The sequence below is a fragment of the Gorilla gorilla genome, chromosome 11 (genome assembly GCF_029281585.2).
Source record: "Gorilla gorilla gorilla isolate KB3781 chromosome 11, NHGRI_mGorGor1-v2.1_pri, whole genome shotgun sequence".
Classification (NCBI taxonomy): domain Eukaryota; kingdom Metazoa; phylum Chordata; class Mammalia; order Primates; family Hominidae; genus Gorilla; species Gorilla gorilla.
Window position 1 is genome coordinate 124,327,037 of NC_073235.2, and position 16,256 is coordinate 124,343,292.

The 16,256-nt window shown below is 39.2% G+C and overlaps 1 long non-coding RNA gene across 1 annotated transcript in view; it reads left to right on the forward strand.

The window, feature by feature from the left end:
* The window catches only part of LOC129532034 (uncharacterized), a 57,045-nt gene that overhangs the window by 28,163 nt on the left and 12,626 nt on the right, over positions 1-16,256 (forward strand). The window contains exon 2 of the long non-coding RNA XR_008677626.2: positions 4,191-4,295. This is a non-coding gene — a long non-coding RNA (uncharacterized lncRNA). The remainder of the gene's footprint in view (positions 1-4,190; positions 4,296-16,256) is intronic.

Here is a 16,256-nt window from a genome sequence, read left to right on the forward strand (position 1 = left end):
TTGCAAAGATTACCGTGGCTACAATGAAGTAGACAAATGGAGATGGTGGGTTGGGTGGGGGAATGGAATTTGGAAGGCCTGGTAAGAGGCTATTGTAATATTGCAGGTAGGAGATCATGAGCCTCGGTGGCTTGAGTGGACATGGAAAGAGGTGGGTGGCTTTGACAAGCATTTAGAGGGTAACAGCCACATGAGTGAAGAGTTAGATATGGGAGACTAGAGAGAGAGGGCTTAAAGGATGCCTGGCCTAGCTTTTTATACTACAAAGATGAAAAACAAAAGACCGCATTTCAGTAAATGTTATGGTCAAGGAGATAAGCAGTTTCCACCTAATATGATGAATACTAAGGTAGAAGTAAGCCCAGAGCTCCTACTGAAGCACGAAACATGTGAGTGAACTTATATCAGCCTGGGGGTCAGGAATTGCTTCCTAGGAAATGCACAGTTAAGCCAAATCTACACTATGTGAATTAGAATTAGCAGGAAAAAGGGAGTAAAAAAGCAAGGGCAACAGTATGAGCAAACTAGTGGAAGATATAAAAGAGCATGAAGCATGAAAACCAGAGTGAGAGAAGCTGTGTGCATAAGGAATGCAATTTGAGGAGGCACACATTCTCAGGTGTGCTCTGTATAAACTAAAGAGTGAATACCGCTTTAAATTTTGCACCCTACACACCTTGCTTGCTTTGCTCTAATCCCCGCCCTGATGAAGTGACTACTTACTGGTGCATGGGTTTGAAGCAGAGTTTAGTAGGAGATGAGGTAGCAAGGGTGAGATAATGGAAGGTCTTGCTTTGTGTACTAAGAAGATTGGACTTTTATTCTACAGAAATAGGAAAACATCAAAGGGCATCATGCACGAAGAATTAAGGGTCAGTTTTATATTTTGGATAAATCTTTGTGATGTAGAATGAACAGAGAGAGAAAGAGAAGACCTAGAGAAGACCCAGAGATCTGTTAAGATCCTATTGCCTTATATTGCAGGGAGGAAATGGTGATGACTTGGGTAGGATGACAGTATGACAGAGAAGGAGATATATATAGATATAGATATAGATATAGATATTCAAGATATATATAGGAAAATTTGGTAAAAGATGAGTCAAAGATAACTCATATTTTTCTCAGTTGGGTAACTGAGCCCATGATGCCGTTTATTGATATTTCCTATATGCATACGTGTGTACCCAGAAAAAGAAACACACACGCACGTGTTCATTTGCTTAAAAAGCCACTGTGCTATTTGCAATACTCGGCCACCATATTTTCTATTTATACTGTTCTGCCTTGAAATAAACACACACAACAAACAAAAAGCAAAAACTCAACGCATTTTCTAGTTGCTACACCATAGCTTTGTTCTTGAAATATTGCATAGAATTAAACATTCATGTGACCAGGAATATTTTTTAAGAATTTAAAATTTAAAATCAGTAGATGTTGGGGGGTGGTGTAATGACTGGCTGTATAAAAGAATCTTTTCTCTTTTTAACATGAATGACAGACTCGTGACTGTAAGCTCTGTTAGATCAAATGGCATGTCCATTTTATTTATGATCATACCTCCAGCAGATAACACAGTTCCGGGTATGGAGTAGGTACTCATGTTTTTATGAAATAAAATAATAATATTTTAGGTTGGGAAGATCTTTCTATGAAACAAGCTGGCCCCAAATTCAATAGCTTAACAATCATTTATTCTTGCTCATGTTCCTGTAGGTCAGCGGAGTCAGCTGATTAAGGCTCCAAAGCTGGGGTTGGCTCCAGGCCATGGCCAGCATTCAGGTGATTGTTGTAAACGTATTTCAGTCCTCTGTATTATATTTGCTAATATCCCATTGGCCAAAGTAAGCCCTATGTTAGAGGCTAAAGACAAGGGGCAAGAGGAAACATTTGACAGTAGCGGAAAGAGCTACTAGGTCACATGGCAAAGGATGTGATTGCAGAGAATAGTGAAGAGCTAGGGACAATTATTTAATATACTACTGTCCACACTCTTAGGAACAATTATTCAACTCCCTCCTACATGAAAAATAAACTTACCCCCATCCTAAGATCTCCAAAGTCTTATCTAATCATGGTATCAAATTCGAAGCCCAGGATCTCAATGTCTAAAGCAGTCTAGATTTGGTTTATCTTTTTAAAAAAATGTTTTTAATTTAATTAATTAATTTTTATTGATGCAGACTATAATAAATGTACATAGTTTTGGAGGTGCATGAGATAATTTAATACATTCACATAATTTGTAAAGATCAGATAATTTCTTGGGATATTCCAGTTCTTAGGATATCTATCACCTTAAATGTTTATCTTTTCTTTCTGTAATAACCATCGAAATTTTTCTATTCTAGCTATTTTGAAATACACATTATTATAAACAGTAGTCACCCTGCTAATCTATCTAGCACTAGGTCTTATTTTTTTCTACCAAACCATATATTTGTGCCCATTAATCAACTTCTCTTCATCCCCTTCTACCGCCTATCCTTCCCAGCCTCTTGTAACCACCAGTCTACTCATTCTTCATTAGATCCATTTTTTAGTTCCCACTTGTGAGTGAGAACGTGTGATATTGTCTTTCTGTGCTGGGCTTATTGCACTTAACATAATGATCTCCAGGTCCATCCGTGTTCCTACAAATGACAGGATTTCATTCATTTTTATGGTTGAATAATATTCCATTGTGTATATATACCACATTTTATTTATCCATTTGTCCATTGATGGGCATTCAGGTGGATTCCATGTCTTGGCTTTTGTGAAGAGTGCTGCAATAAAAATGGAAGTGGAGGTGCCTTTTCAATCTATTGATTTGCTTTCTTTTGTGTATATACCCAGTAGTGGAACTGGTGGATCATATGGTAGTTCTAGTTTTTGTTTTTTGAAGAACCTCCATACTGTTCTCCATAGTGGTTCTACTAACTTAGATTTCCAGGAGCAGTGTAACAGGGTTCCCCTTTCTCCATATCCTCATCAGCATTTGTTATTGCCTGCTTTTTCTGTAAAAAAACCATTTTAACTGGGGTGAGAAAAAATATGCTACAATAGTAACCAAATCAGCATGATACTGACATTAAAAAAGACACATAGACCAATGAAACAATAGAAAACCCAGATGTAAACCTAGATTTGGGTTCTCTCAATCTAGAGATGTATTTTTTTCACTTTCAAAAAGACTAACTTTTTTTGAGATATTTTGATGTATTTCATTACTTATGTATTTATTTACTTAATTTTGAGGTTATGATGGTTAATCTTATTTGTCAGTCTCACTGGGCTACAGAATGCCCACATCTTTTTTCAAACCTTATTTTGGGTGTTTCTTTGAGGGTACTTCATTCTATTTCTCTGGAGAACTCTGACTAATACAGAGATATTTTGTGATACAGTTGTAAGTATTAGTACAGGTAGATCCCATGCACCTTGTCTTAGTCTATTTGTGCTGATGTCACAAAATTCCACAGACTAAGTAAGTCATAAACAGTAGAAATTTATTTCTCATGGTCATGGAGACTGGGAAGTCCTAGATCAAGGCACTGTCTGATAATGGTCCTGGTCTTTGCTTCCAAGATGGTGCCAGTTGCTGCATCCTCCAGGGGGGATGAATGCTGTCTCCTCACGTCATGGGAGGAATGGAAGGGCATGAAAGACTCTCTTCAACCTCAAGCTCTGTTAGAGGAGTGCTAATCATATTCACAAGAAGGAGCCCTCATGACTTACTCACCCCCCCAAGACCACGTGTCTTAATACTGTTGCATCAGGGATTAAGTTTCAAAATAACTTTTGGAGGAGATACCACCATAGCATATCTCTATTCCATTTCCTGTAGTGGTAAGGTCTTAAAAGCCTTACCCAACCCATACATCATCCCAACCAGGATATTGACGTTAACACAATCCACTGATCTCATTCAGATTTTCCCCATTTGTCTCGCACTCACTTATGTGTGTATTTGCACATGTTTAGTTCTATGCAACGTACAAGTTTGAGTCTCTGCCACCACAGTCAAGATACAGAAGAGTTTCATTATCAGAAAGATCAGAGATGTACTTTTGAATGGATGAATAGTGCTTAAAAGAGAAATGAGTTTTGTGGTTAGCTACTTAAGTCTCAACCCCCCGCTCCATCCATCCTACCTTTAATATTGTGGAATTTATCACTGAGAACTTCCTTTCTTCTCAAATCAGGAAATGTGTAATGTGAGGTTAACCTCAATGTGACGTACCAAGGGCATGTGAAATCACAAGGAGAAAGTGCAGTATTTACTGAGTGAGCAGCTATTCCAGTCAATGGTAAGTGATTTTTTTTTTTTTTTTTTTTTTTTTTTTTGACGGAATCCGGCTCTGTCACCCAGGCTGGAATGCAGTGGCGCAATCTCGGCTCACTACAACCTCCGCCTCCCGAGTTCAAGTGATTAGTAGCTGGGACTACAGGCATCTGCCACCATGCCCGGCTAATTTTTTTGTACTTTTAGTAGAGATGGGGATTCACCATGTTGGCCAGGATGGTCTGTATCTCTTGACCTCGTGATCCACCCGCCTTGGCCTCCCAAAGTGCTGGCATTACAGGCGTGAGCCACCGCGCCCTGCTGTTAAGTGATTTTAAATTTTACTTTTACATGAGAACGGCATGGGTAGGTCAGGCGCAGTGACTCATGCCTGTAATCCCAGCACTTTGAAAGACCAAGGCAGGAGGATGGGTTAAGCCCAGGAGTTTGAGACAAGCATGGCAACATAATGAGACCCCATCTCTACCAAAAATTAAAATAAAAATTAGCCAGGCACAGTGGCTCTCACCTGTAGTCCCAGTTACTCTGGAGACTGAGGTGGAAGGATCACTTGAGCCCAGGAGGTTGGAGGCTGCAGTGAGCCAAGACTGCACCACTGCACCCCAGCCTGGGTGACAGAGTGAGACCCTGTCTCAAGAATAACAAACAGATAAACAAAAAATCCAGCATGAGTGTATTATGGAGTAGAATGCAACATTTCTTTTTATCGAAAACAAGACTTCAAAGATAGGCCCTGCACATTGCAGTCATTTGCGGCCACACTTGCAGATCCTTCAAATTACGGAATCATCTTTACTGTCCTAAGAGGTACTTTGATAAAAACTTTGAGAAACACTTCTAGTTAGCTTTTCATCTGCTATTTTCCACCTCCTTATTCAAGGTATGCCTTAAGGCCAGGGACTTGGCAGTTGCCACTTTGTTATTCCTGGCAGCAGCCAGCACAAGGCACACCACGGGAGAAGCATTCAACTGATGTTGCTTGAATGGCTTTGTGCCTTGCCTATTAGGGATATAGATGATCCTCTATCGAGATCCCTGATAAGAGGGTAGAGAAACCTCAGATTCAGTCTAGACTTTGATCTACATTGTCATGTGGCCTTGTGCAAACTACTGAATGTCTCTGAGTTTCCTTGTCTGCAAAATCCAGAATACCCATTACATGAGGTTATTTTAAGACTTAAAGAAAATACTGTGCCAAGTATTCATCACAATGATACAAAGTAGGTACTCAAGAAATGAGAGCTGTTATGACAGTGATATGGTTTGGGTCTATGTCTCTACCCAAATCTCATGTCAAATTGTAATCCCCATGTTGGATGTGGGGCCTGGTGGGAGATGATTAGATCATGGGGGTGGATTTCCCCTTTGATGATGTTCTCGCAATACTGTGAGAGTGAGTTAGTTATTGTGAGATCTGATTGCTAACAAGTGTGTGGCGCCTCCCCACCCTCTCTTCCTTCTGCTCTAGCCATGTGAAGGCTCCTGCTCCCACTTTGCCTTCTGCTATGAGTAAAAGTTTCCTGAGGCATCCTTAGAAGCTAAGCAGATGCCAGCATTGTGATTCCTGTACAGCCTGCAGAATCATGAGCCAATTAAACATATTTTCTTTATAAATTGCCTATTCTCAGGTATTTCTTTCTAGCAGTGTAAGAATCAACTAATACATACACTGATGATGATGCTGGGATGTTGATGATATTAGCTTAATCTTAATAACTAACATAAATCATGAAAGAACTGTAAAATTGATTAACATATAAATGAGGAAAGACATTTTCAAAAATAAATTTTTTCTTGCTCAACATCAAATATCAATTTTACTCCAGCTAGTAAAGAAGATAAAACTGAAGTCTATTCTAAGTCTACTAAGACATCGTAACATAAACAAACAAAATCATCAGTATTCTCTTCCCTGGACCTAAGCATTACATGAAAATCCCAAGTCTTACTCATATTTTCTAAGTTAATGAGGAATCAGATATAATCGATGATGTTATAGAGAAAACACTAAAAATAAAACAAATATATCTTGGAGAAAGGGTTTAAACATAGCTTTGAGAAATAAAAGCCTCTAGCATCATTTTTCTCTGTCAATTTTGGTAAAAGCATTTTTGGAAGACGCTTTTTACAAGGCTTATCATTATAGAAGAGTGATAATATGAAAAGACGTTCTCTCAGACCTAGAGCATCTAATGAAAATGTATAATCTTCCATTCTCAGTTTGGCAAGGAGGTCTGGGTGCCACAACCTAAAAAGGGATTTTTTTTTTTTTTTTTGCCACTTCCTGTATTTATTCAGCCTGACAACATCACATTTTCCATAGCCTGTGATTGGGTGCCACACTGTCCATATTATCACACCTAGGTCAGTCTTTAATCAGAAGTCTTCATTTTCAAAGTGTCTCATGTCTATGAATCCACTGTCACATTAGTGGTGGCTGGATGGTGACTTCAAGGATATCTTTAGGTCTCATAAGTCCTGATAATTTAGAGGCATTTTCCTGAAATCATGAGTACATGCTTGCATATCCATCCAGGCAGGACCTGCTCCTAGAAGTGACTATCTGCTCCGAAGAAATCCAGAACTCTCTGGGGTGAGAGCACGGGGTGTTCCTAATGAAACAAATTCACAGGCCTCAATGAATGTCAGGCATGGCCTTTAAGGGGGCCTGGGTGTCCGTTAATGGCACTTATTTTCTCCACCTGAATTCTGAACCATGCAAGAGGTTTATCGTATGCCTTAGTTGTGGAGAAACAATGGCCTTCCTAATGCTGGGCCACCAAATTATAGACTTATCTGGTCACTCTCAGGAAAGATGAGGTCTCTTTGTGTCTCCCTGGAGCCTGAACTGTAAGGCACGTGGTATGGAGTAATAGAGCAGAAGCCTGTGGGATGCTCAAGACTACAAAGAAAGGGATGAGGCTGGTCTTCATGTTCCCAGGTTCTCATCCAGGTCTCACCAATCTGAGGAATCACCTCTCTCCTGTGTGAAGCTGCAGAAAGAGGCCCTGGGTGTTAAGATGATGGGGCTATCTCCAGAGGAAAGAAAACCTAGGAAATGAGGGGCATGTGTTCCCTCTAATAGCTTATGGCAGGGTTCATCAAGCTCAGCACTATTGACAATTTGGACCAGATAGTTCTTTGCTGTGGGGGCCATCCTGAGCATTATACCACATGTAGTAGCCTCCTTAGCCTCTCCCCACTAGACATTAATAGCACACGCCCCCGAGTCATGACAACTGAAAATGTTTCCAGACATTGCCAAATGTCCCTCTGTGGGTGGGGGTAAAATTTTCCTTGGTTGAAAACCACTGGCCTAGACTCCAGTCTTCTTTGCTGTAAACTGGTTCATTCAGAACACTTCCGTTGAGCGCTTACTACGTGCCAGGCTGGTGGGGAAATGTATTAGTTCATTCTCATGCTGCTAGTAAAGACATACCAGAGACTGGGTAATTGATAAAGGAAAGAGCTTTAATGGACTCACAGTTCCACATGGCTGGGGAGGCCTCGCAATCATGATGGAAGATGAAGAAAGAGAAAAAGAATGTCTTACATGGCGGCAGGCGAGTGAACTTGTGTAGGGGAACTTCCCTTTATAAAATTGTCAGATCTTGTGAGACTTATTCACTATCATGAGAACAGCATGGGAATGACCCGTCCCCATGATTCAATTACCTACTGCTGGGTCCCTCCCATGACACATGGGAATTATGGGAGCTACAATTCAAGATGAGATTTGGGTGGGGACACAGCCAAATCATATCAGGAAATGTAAAAAAGATCTAGTTTTGGCCTTAAATAGCTTGCATCTAGTGGACTCACAGAGATGTGTCAAAGGAGATACTTGGTGCTACACGTGAACCCTAATGGTTCCCCAGCAGTGGCCTTGAATCACAAAAATCCTGTTTGACCATATGGAGATAGATCTGTTGTTCCTTCCATGACAAACTGCCTCTTAGGGAAACAGACATTTTTCTACAGATCTTTCAATTTCTGTTTGGAGAACGACTACTGTATCCAGGCTTGACGTTCAGAATGTATGCCTGCAGCCCATGAAATTTGTTTTCTCTCTAATGGGGCTTTTCCACCCGGTGTCTCCATGGCACCCGTGAGATCAAAGTCATTTATTTCACAACAAATATTAAGGCCCAAACAGCTTAAACTTGACAGAAGGCAGAATCTCTAGGGAAAATGCAGAGTTTAAACAAAAATAACTCACTAAGGCCCTTATCCAGTACTTCTGAAATTTATATACCAAATATATTGAGCCATTCACTGATATGATTATTATACTTTGGATATATGTCAAATAGTCATTTTTAAAGAAGTAACCTTCTATTTTCACTATCTAAATTTTACGGCAGACTGTGGTGGCCTAAATGTAACGCCCTCACAGGGAAAAGTTTTCTATGGAAACTTTTCCACGAAGGTGTCAGATATCTGGGGTACAAATGATAGTGAAATTTGGGATTGACTTTTTAAAAAATTATTTTAGCAGAATAGAAAGGAAAATAATGTATTTTTATAATAGTAGATCTCACATTTTCTAGGGCATAGGCCATTTTCATAAAGGATGGACTTTGAGCTTTCCCACTTTTCAAAACATAGAAACAGCACCAAGACAAATGGGAATACAGCTCTTCTTTTTAATAGGATGGTGAATTAGAGAGGGGAGAAGAATCAGAAACTCAACAGGGGTCCGTATACCTGAGTTCTAGACCCAGGTCTACTTTGTCTGTGAGATGATCTTTTACGTCATTTTCCTTTTATTACATTAAGGTTAAGAAATGAGATTCATTCCCTGAGTTTTCTGATATTAAAATAAAGGGTAAGGTAAATGATATTATTACTAATATTGAACAACTTTATTTATTTAACATTTGTTGATAGCTTACTCTGCACTAAGTTCCATTCCAGGCACTGGGGCTGTGATATGATTTGGCTCACCTTGAATTGTAAAAATCCCCATGTGTCAAGGGTGGGGCCAGGTGGAGATAATTGAATCATGAGGTCAGTTTTCCTCATACTGTTCTTGAGGTAGTGAATAGGTCTTATGAGATCTGATGGTTTTATAAAGGGGAGTTCCCCTACACAAGCTCTCTTGCTTGCCACCATAGAAGATGTGCCTTTGCAGCCAGGCGCGGTGGCTCATGCCTGTAATCCCAGCACTTTGGGAGGCCGAGATGGGCAGATCACGAGGTCAGGAGATCAAGAGCATCCTGGCTAACACGGTGAAACCCCGTCTCTACTAAAAATACAAAAAATTAGCCGGGCGTGGTGGCGGGTGCCTATAGTCCCAGCTACTGGGAAGGCTGAGGCAGGAGAATGGTGTGAACCTGGGAGGCGGAGCTTGCAGTAAGCTGAGATCACGCCTCTGCACTCCAGCCTGGGGGACAGAGTGAGACTCCGTCTCAAAAAAAAAAAAAAAAAAAAAAAGATGTGCCTTTGCTCCCCCTTCACCTTCCCCACCATGATTATGAGGCCTCCCCAACCATGTGAAACTGTGAGTCCATTAAACCTCTTTTTCTTTATAAATCACCCAGTCTCAGGTATGTCTTTATTAGCAGGGTGAGAACAGACTAATACAGGCCACCACTAAAGGGGATTGCTAATTTAGACAAGAAAAATACATATTCTCATGACAAATATCAAAGTTTAAAAGACTTCATAATTGTGTCAGCATTATGTGTTAAGAATCTCATATTTAAAGGAAAGTTTAGAAACCTATCCACAACCTTTAGGCATCTTGAAAAATGGAAATAGATCTCCTCCCCACCCTTAAAAGCAGAGCCACTAGAATGAGGGAGAATGAAGTCTGGACAGGTAAAGGGATGGAGCATGTACTGGACTAGGATGCCCCAGCATTCACTTCCTCATCTTCGCGCCCTCTTCTCCCAATGCTTATTCTGTGCCTCTGGGGAATACTGACATTTACTCCACCAAAGGTACAGAAGCGTGCACACACACATACCCACACACACACACAAAAGCACATACACGCTCAACATACATATACACACATGGGCCTGAGCTCCTCAAAATGGCTAGCTAAATTCATGCAGCACACTAAAGAGAGCTAAATCCATGCAACACTAAAGAGAGAGCATCACTTTTCTGAATTCAAAAGACTGGATTGCACTGAATATAATGGGTAAACAACTGAAATTTCAAACTCCAACAGCCTTAATAGACAGAGAAAGCATGGTGCACTTACTATAAAAAATAGTAACAATTATTCCCAGTCAATGATAGTGAATCTTTCCAGGATATTTTGGTTGATATTTTGGCTGATTGGACAATCCTGGAATTTAAAATGTCATTCAGTATTGAGCACAACATTTTCGGGTAATGACGGAAGCTGATCTTCACTGTTTAAAGACAGGAGATTGGTGGTTAAGACTGCAGAAAAATTATTAGGGCTGTAGTTTCACTTGTGATATAAATGAATCTCCTTTGAATGTTGAGATCCTTGAAAGTCCTCTTAAGTGGCGTTTATTAATGTGCTTTATCATGTCCAGGAAATAGTAGTAGTCAGTGTGGGTGTTTCTTTTCAGGGGAATGAGAGTGTAAGAGGGGGAAAAAAGAGTTGCTCTTTCATGAATGTCTAAGAAGGGATTCTGAGAAATGCCACAATACTGGACTAACCCATTTATTTTGTAATAAAGACTAGGTATAACTCATCTTTTGGAGTTTTGTTTAATTTCGAACCCCTAACTCTATTGTTAATCCCTGTCAGTTTCCCCTGTAATTACAATCTGTTAACATTTCAAACAGACAGGAGGTTGTAAACTTTGAAATTCCGTCGGTAGGTAGAGTTGATATTATTCAGACAGGATGAATTCCACCAAGGGGGAGAAATGTGGAGGAGAGGAAACAGATGAGATACTGGGAGTGAGAATGTAATGGGAATAAATCCACAGGCCCCGAATGGCACACCTGGAACATCCCTGCTACTGCTCCAGCTTGTTCCCAGGCGATCCTCAGCACAGCCTTAGAACCTTTGGAAACCCAGGCAGCCATGACCACTTAATTATCCTGGGCACTAGAGATGAAACCTATTTCTTATTTTTGGACAGGATTTGTGAGATAAAAAGACAAGGAATCATGGTCAACTGAATCAAAAAAATATCTCTGGATACTCACCAGGGTAGAAGGCCTAAAGAGCCTGACCTGAAAAACACCTTAGACATAAATTTTACAAATGAGGAAGCTGAGTTTCAGAAGGCTGTTCCTTGACAAACACCAAAATAATTGATGACAACCACAAATAGCATGTTTCAATGGCATCACCATGTATGCTGTCCCACCCATCAATCAGAAGCATGCATCTGCATTTTAATATATGCCTATAATTGCTTATTATTCAAGTTTTCTATTCAAAAAGCACTCTTGGTCATATATATTGTGAGTAATTGAGTCTCTACTATATATTGGTAAATGATTTGCATAATCTGGACCCCACAGTCCTAGCATGACATTTCCCTCTTTTCCTATTACTAGCCATTCACAGCATCCAAAGACAACAGAGGTGCTGGATCACTGCCAGGCCCCAGGCATTGAAGCCTTGCTTGCTGCAATTCTCTTTGGCTAAGTTAGGCACATACTAAAATGGATACAAGGATCCCATAGCAATTGCCTTGTGAGACACTTAAAGGCAACTGATCACAAGGTGGACAAGGGAAAGCTTTCAAGAACCCTGAAATTGAATTTGGAGTCACTAATACAGCTGGAGAATGATAGCGTGGAATGTCTCAAGGTCGCTTGCAACAGAGAAAGGGGGCCTTATTTCAAAGAAATTGCCCTGTCTGCCAAGATAAAAATGAGACACACACAGCAAAGAGAAAAGAGCAGCTGCTACAGAGCATTACCAAGGGAGAGACTGCAAAACAAATCATCAGTGGGAAAGAGAATGAGGAACACCACGAATTTCTTCCATCACTGGACAAGAAGCGCTCTCTCCTCTAATTCATAGGATAAAAAGAAAGCTGGCTCCAAATGGCCATTTAAGCCCAGGAGGGCCCTTTGCAAGAATGGGAAAGAGAGAAGATAACATGATTTTCTCCACTGTGTCAAGATGCAATGGCTACATATACCTCCTGCAGCTGAATTATAAAGGCTGGAGCGTGCTTGCGACCATTTGGACCACATGGTTCCCGCTGTCAGAAGGTACCCCCCAGAGACATCATTTTCCACTGCCTATGGATCAGATGTCCAACAGATTCCAGGAGGCACAATGTTAATAGACTGAAATTGTCTTTGCTTCTGGAGGCAAAAGTGAAGATAGGCAGGGCAAAGATTTTCTCTTGTGCTTTCTTCTAGAACTTTTATAGTTTCAGGTTTCACATTGTGTATGATCCCGAGTTAATTTTTTTATGTGATGCAAGATATGGATCAAGATTTGGATTTGAATATGGATAACCAATTGTTCCAGCACCATTTGCTGAAAAGACTATCTTTTCTTCACTAAATTGCTTTTTTAACTTTGAAAAGAATCAATTAACCCATATATGTGTGTATCTATTTCTGGACTTTCTATTCTGCTTCATTGATTTATATTGTCTATTCTTTTGCCATTACCTCATGGGCTTGATTACTGTAGCTTCATAGGAACTCTTGAAATTAGGTAGTGTGATTCCTCCAACTTTGTTCTTTTCCAAAATTATGCTGGCTATTACAGTTCCTTTGTCTTACCATATATATTTCAGAATCAGCTTGCTGATTTTTACACACACACACACACACACACACACACGCAAACCTGCTAGATTTTTCACTAGAACTGTACTGAATTCATACATCTATATTATTATTATTTTTTTTAAGATAAATTGCTTCATAAATTTATTCTGATGCTTCTGGTTCAAACTCAGGGATACAGGGGTTTCTACTTTAACCTCTTCTCTGTTAAACTTGTGTCTCTTTCCTTCCACACCTAATATCCTAGTTCTCTAGGACACTGAAGGTGATAGAATTGGAACATTTCATAATTGTTCATCTAGTTTATCCCATATTACAAACATAGTCTCTGAATAATACTCATTATAACAATATAATTACTAATATTAATTAAAAACTTTTTTTTGCATATGCCTCTTTATTTTTCCCCCATTTTTATAATTGTACTATATCTACATTTTCTGAACATACAGTCATCCCATTACTATAAAAAATCTGCCTTGATATTTTTTCTAAAAGACACAGTCCTCTATTTATTTAACTTAGTTATTCTCTGCCTCCTTCAAAAATGATTTTAAACTCCCTTAAAAAGAGGAAAATACAGTTGGGTAAAAAGGAGGATGCAAATATGTTAACCATAATTTAAATATGTGTTATGATTAAGTGCAATATTTGGCTCAATGCATCCTAACAGCCAAATTAAAGGTAAAAATGTGACAAGTTACATAAAGTGGTATTTTTCAAATACAATTGTTATTTTTTTAAGATTAAAGGCAGAATTTTTTTTTTACATTACATTACTAGGAGACAAAAATTGAGATGTGTAATAACATCCTCAATAAGAGTTTCACAGAAATGTAAAAAAAAAAATTGACGTGAAAAAAGTTCAACATAATATTAAAGTGCAAATCAGTAAAACCGAGAGATCTTTCAGAGAAAGACCTTTATCTTAAACTGTTTTTTAATACTTTTAATGTACATCATGTAGCTGTTTGTCTCTTTTTATTACAGTATATATTATTACAGAAATATTTTAAATATTTATATTTAAATATATTTATACATACATATGGTACATATGTATATATTTTTGCTTTTCTAATTTAGAAAGAATTTCCCACTATCAACATTATCACTAAGAACTTTAGCTGACTCTTTGAGCCAAGAAAACACTTTGAAAATTCTACTCAGCCACACCTTAGAAACTGCCCAAGGTGCTTCACCACCAAGCTTAGGCTATGTTAAAGCAAACGTGGCATCAGCTTCAAGGGCAAGGCAGGGGAAGAAGACATTAGTTGCAGATATAATAATATGGGAAAAGGGGGTCAAAGAATGGACATTTGACTAATGGGGTGAACAGCAGGAGAAGAGTGTTAGTGACTATGAGACAGTGGATGTGGAAAGAAAGATCACAGTACCATTGACTGTCCATTGTAAAAGTCCAGCAAGACCTAAAGGAAATGAGCATGTCCTAGAGAAGTCTGAATTTGTTAACAGGAGACTAGCTTAATGGACAGTGAATAATAGGATTACTGGAAAAGGTAATCTGGATAGGAATAAGATATAGATAAATCAAAGATTGAAGTTTCCTGAATTCTCCCACACAGAGTTATACACAAATTCTAATACCACAGTATTTTCCACCTTGAATCATGCTTCATGAGTCTGCTTTATGAAAGGGCATTTCATTTACTTGAAGGTGACAGCTTGCCCATTTTCAGGTGACTACATCCTTATCACCACTTGAGAGCCAGTGGGCTCCTCTCAGAAAATCGGGCTTACACAGACAAGATAATCCACAGTTTTACGCCAAATTTCTCTATCTATCTCTTGCTACTCTGTGAGGGCATTCTGACCTCTTAATTCCTTGAGGGCCATAATTGACCAGAAACACTCTTGACTGCATCAGGAATTGAGTGGGAACTCTTGATAGGTCTTTGGTCAATCACTTAAGAAAATCCATTTCATTTAAGTCATTCCTGGAAATTTTTTCTATTACTTAATTATGTTGTGCACCCTTTTGCTTCCCTCTCATGATAAAAGGACACACAGGTTAATGTGAAAGAAGCATATGCAGTTACTAAAGAAATGAAGTTTTTCCACTGATAGGTATATGGGTTAGATTGAATATTAACACTGATTCCTCATGCTCTTTCCTTATGACGCCTAAGTAATAAGTTATTTGCTTTCATAAATTTTTGAAATTGTATGTGATTAGTAATAAAAGGTCTTCATCAGAAAATAATATCCTTACCAACAGGAAACAGGGGTTTCAGTTGAAAAGCATGGAACATATATTTTCTTGATAAAGCTGATATGGTTTGGCTGTCCCCACCCAAATCTCATCTTGAACTATAGCTCCAACAATTCCCACGTGTGGTGAGAGGTAATTGAATCATGGGGGCAGGTCTTTCTCATGCTGTTCTCGTGATAGTGAATAAGTCTCATGAGATCTGATGGTTTTATAAGGGGGAGTTTCCCTGCACAAATTTTCTCTTGTCTGCCACCATGTAAGACCTGCCTTTCACCTTCCACTATTATTATGAGCCTCCCCAGCCATGTGAAACTGTGAGTCCATTAAACTTCTTTTTCTTTATAAATTACCTAGTTTTAGGTATGTCTTTATCAGCAGTGTGAAATAAAGCATAGAAAGTCTATTATATTGGAAAGAACACTGGGGCTCAGGCATTAGCTCAACCCTTAAGTCCATACCTTATGATCACATAATATTGGATAAGTCACTCAATATCTCTGAGCCTTGTTTAACATAGAAATAATAATAATGACCTCATCGGATTAGTCGCGGTCAGATTAAATAACATGTGAAAAAGTTCTTGGTAAATGCTAATGTATTCTGTAACTGTAGTCTATCAGTGTGTGTGGCTTTTTATAAAAGTCTAGGTCTGCTTTGTGATCCCAGAAATCCCCTTCATCCTATTCTGGTGTGGGGCCTGCATTCATGCTGCCTTATCTCCACAAACAGCTGGAATGAATCATTAGGGGTTGTCATTCTTCTCACCTGGGAAGAGTGGCTTGTGTCTGATCCCCCAATAAGCCATCAAGGGAGGAGGAGTCAGGAAGCCAGATGGAGAGTGAGTGACATTGGACCCACAGTCAGCACATCACATACCCCATCCCAGGCCATGATAGCTTCTAACTATGAAGAATGACAGCAAGCCAATGAGTCCTTTCATCTTCAGGGCAAGACGTTGGTTGCTTTAAGATGACGAATGTTATTTATTTGGTTGAGAGCAGAAATGATCATACACATTAATATAATTTCATCAGT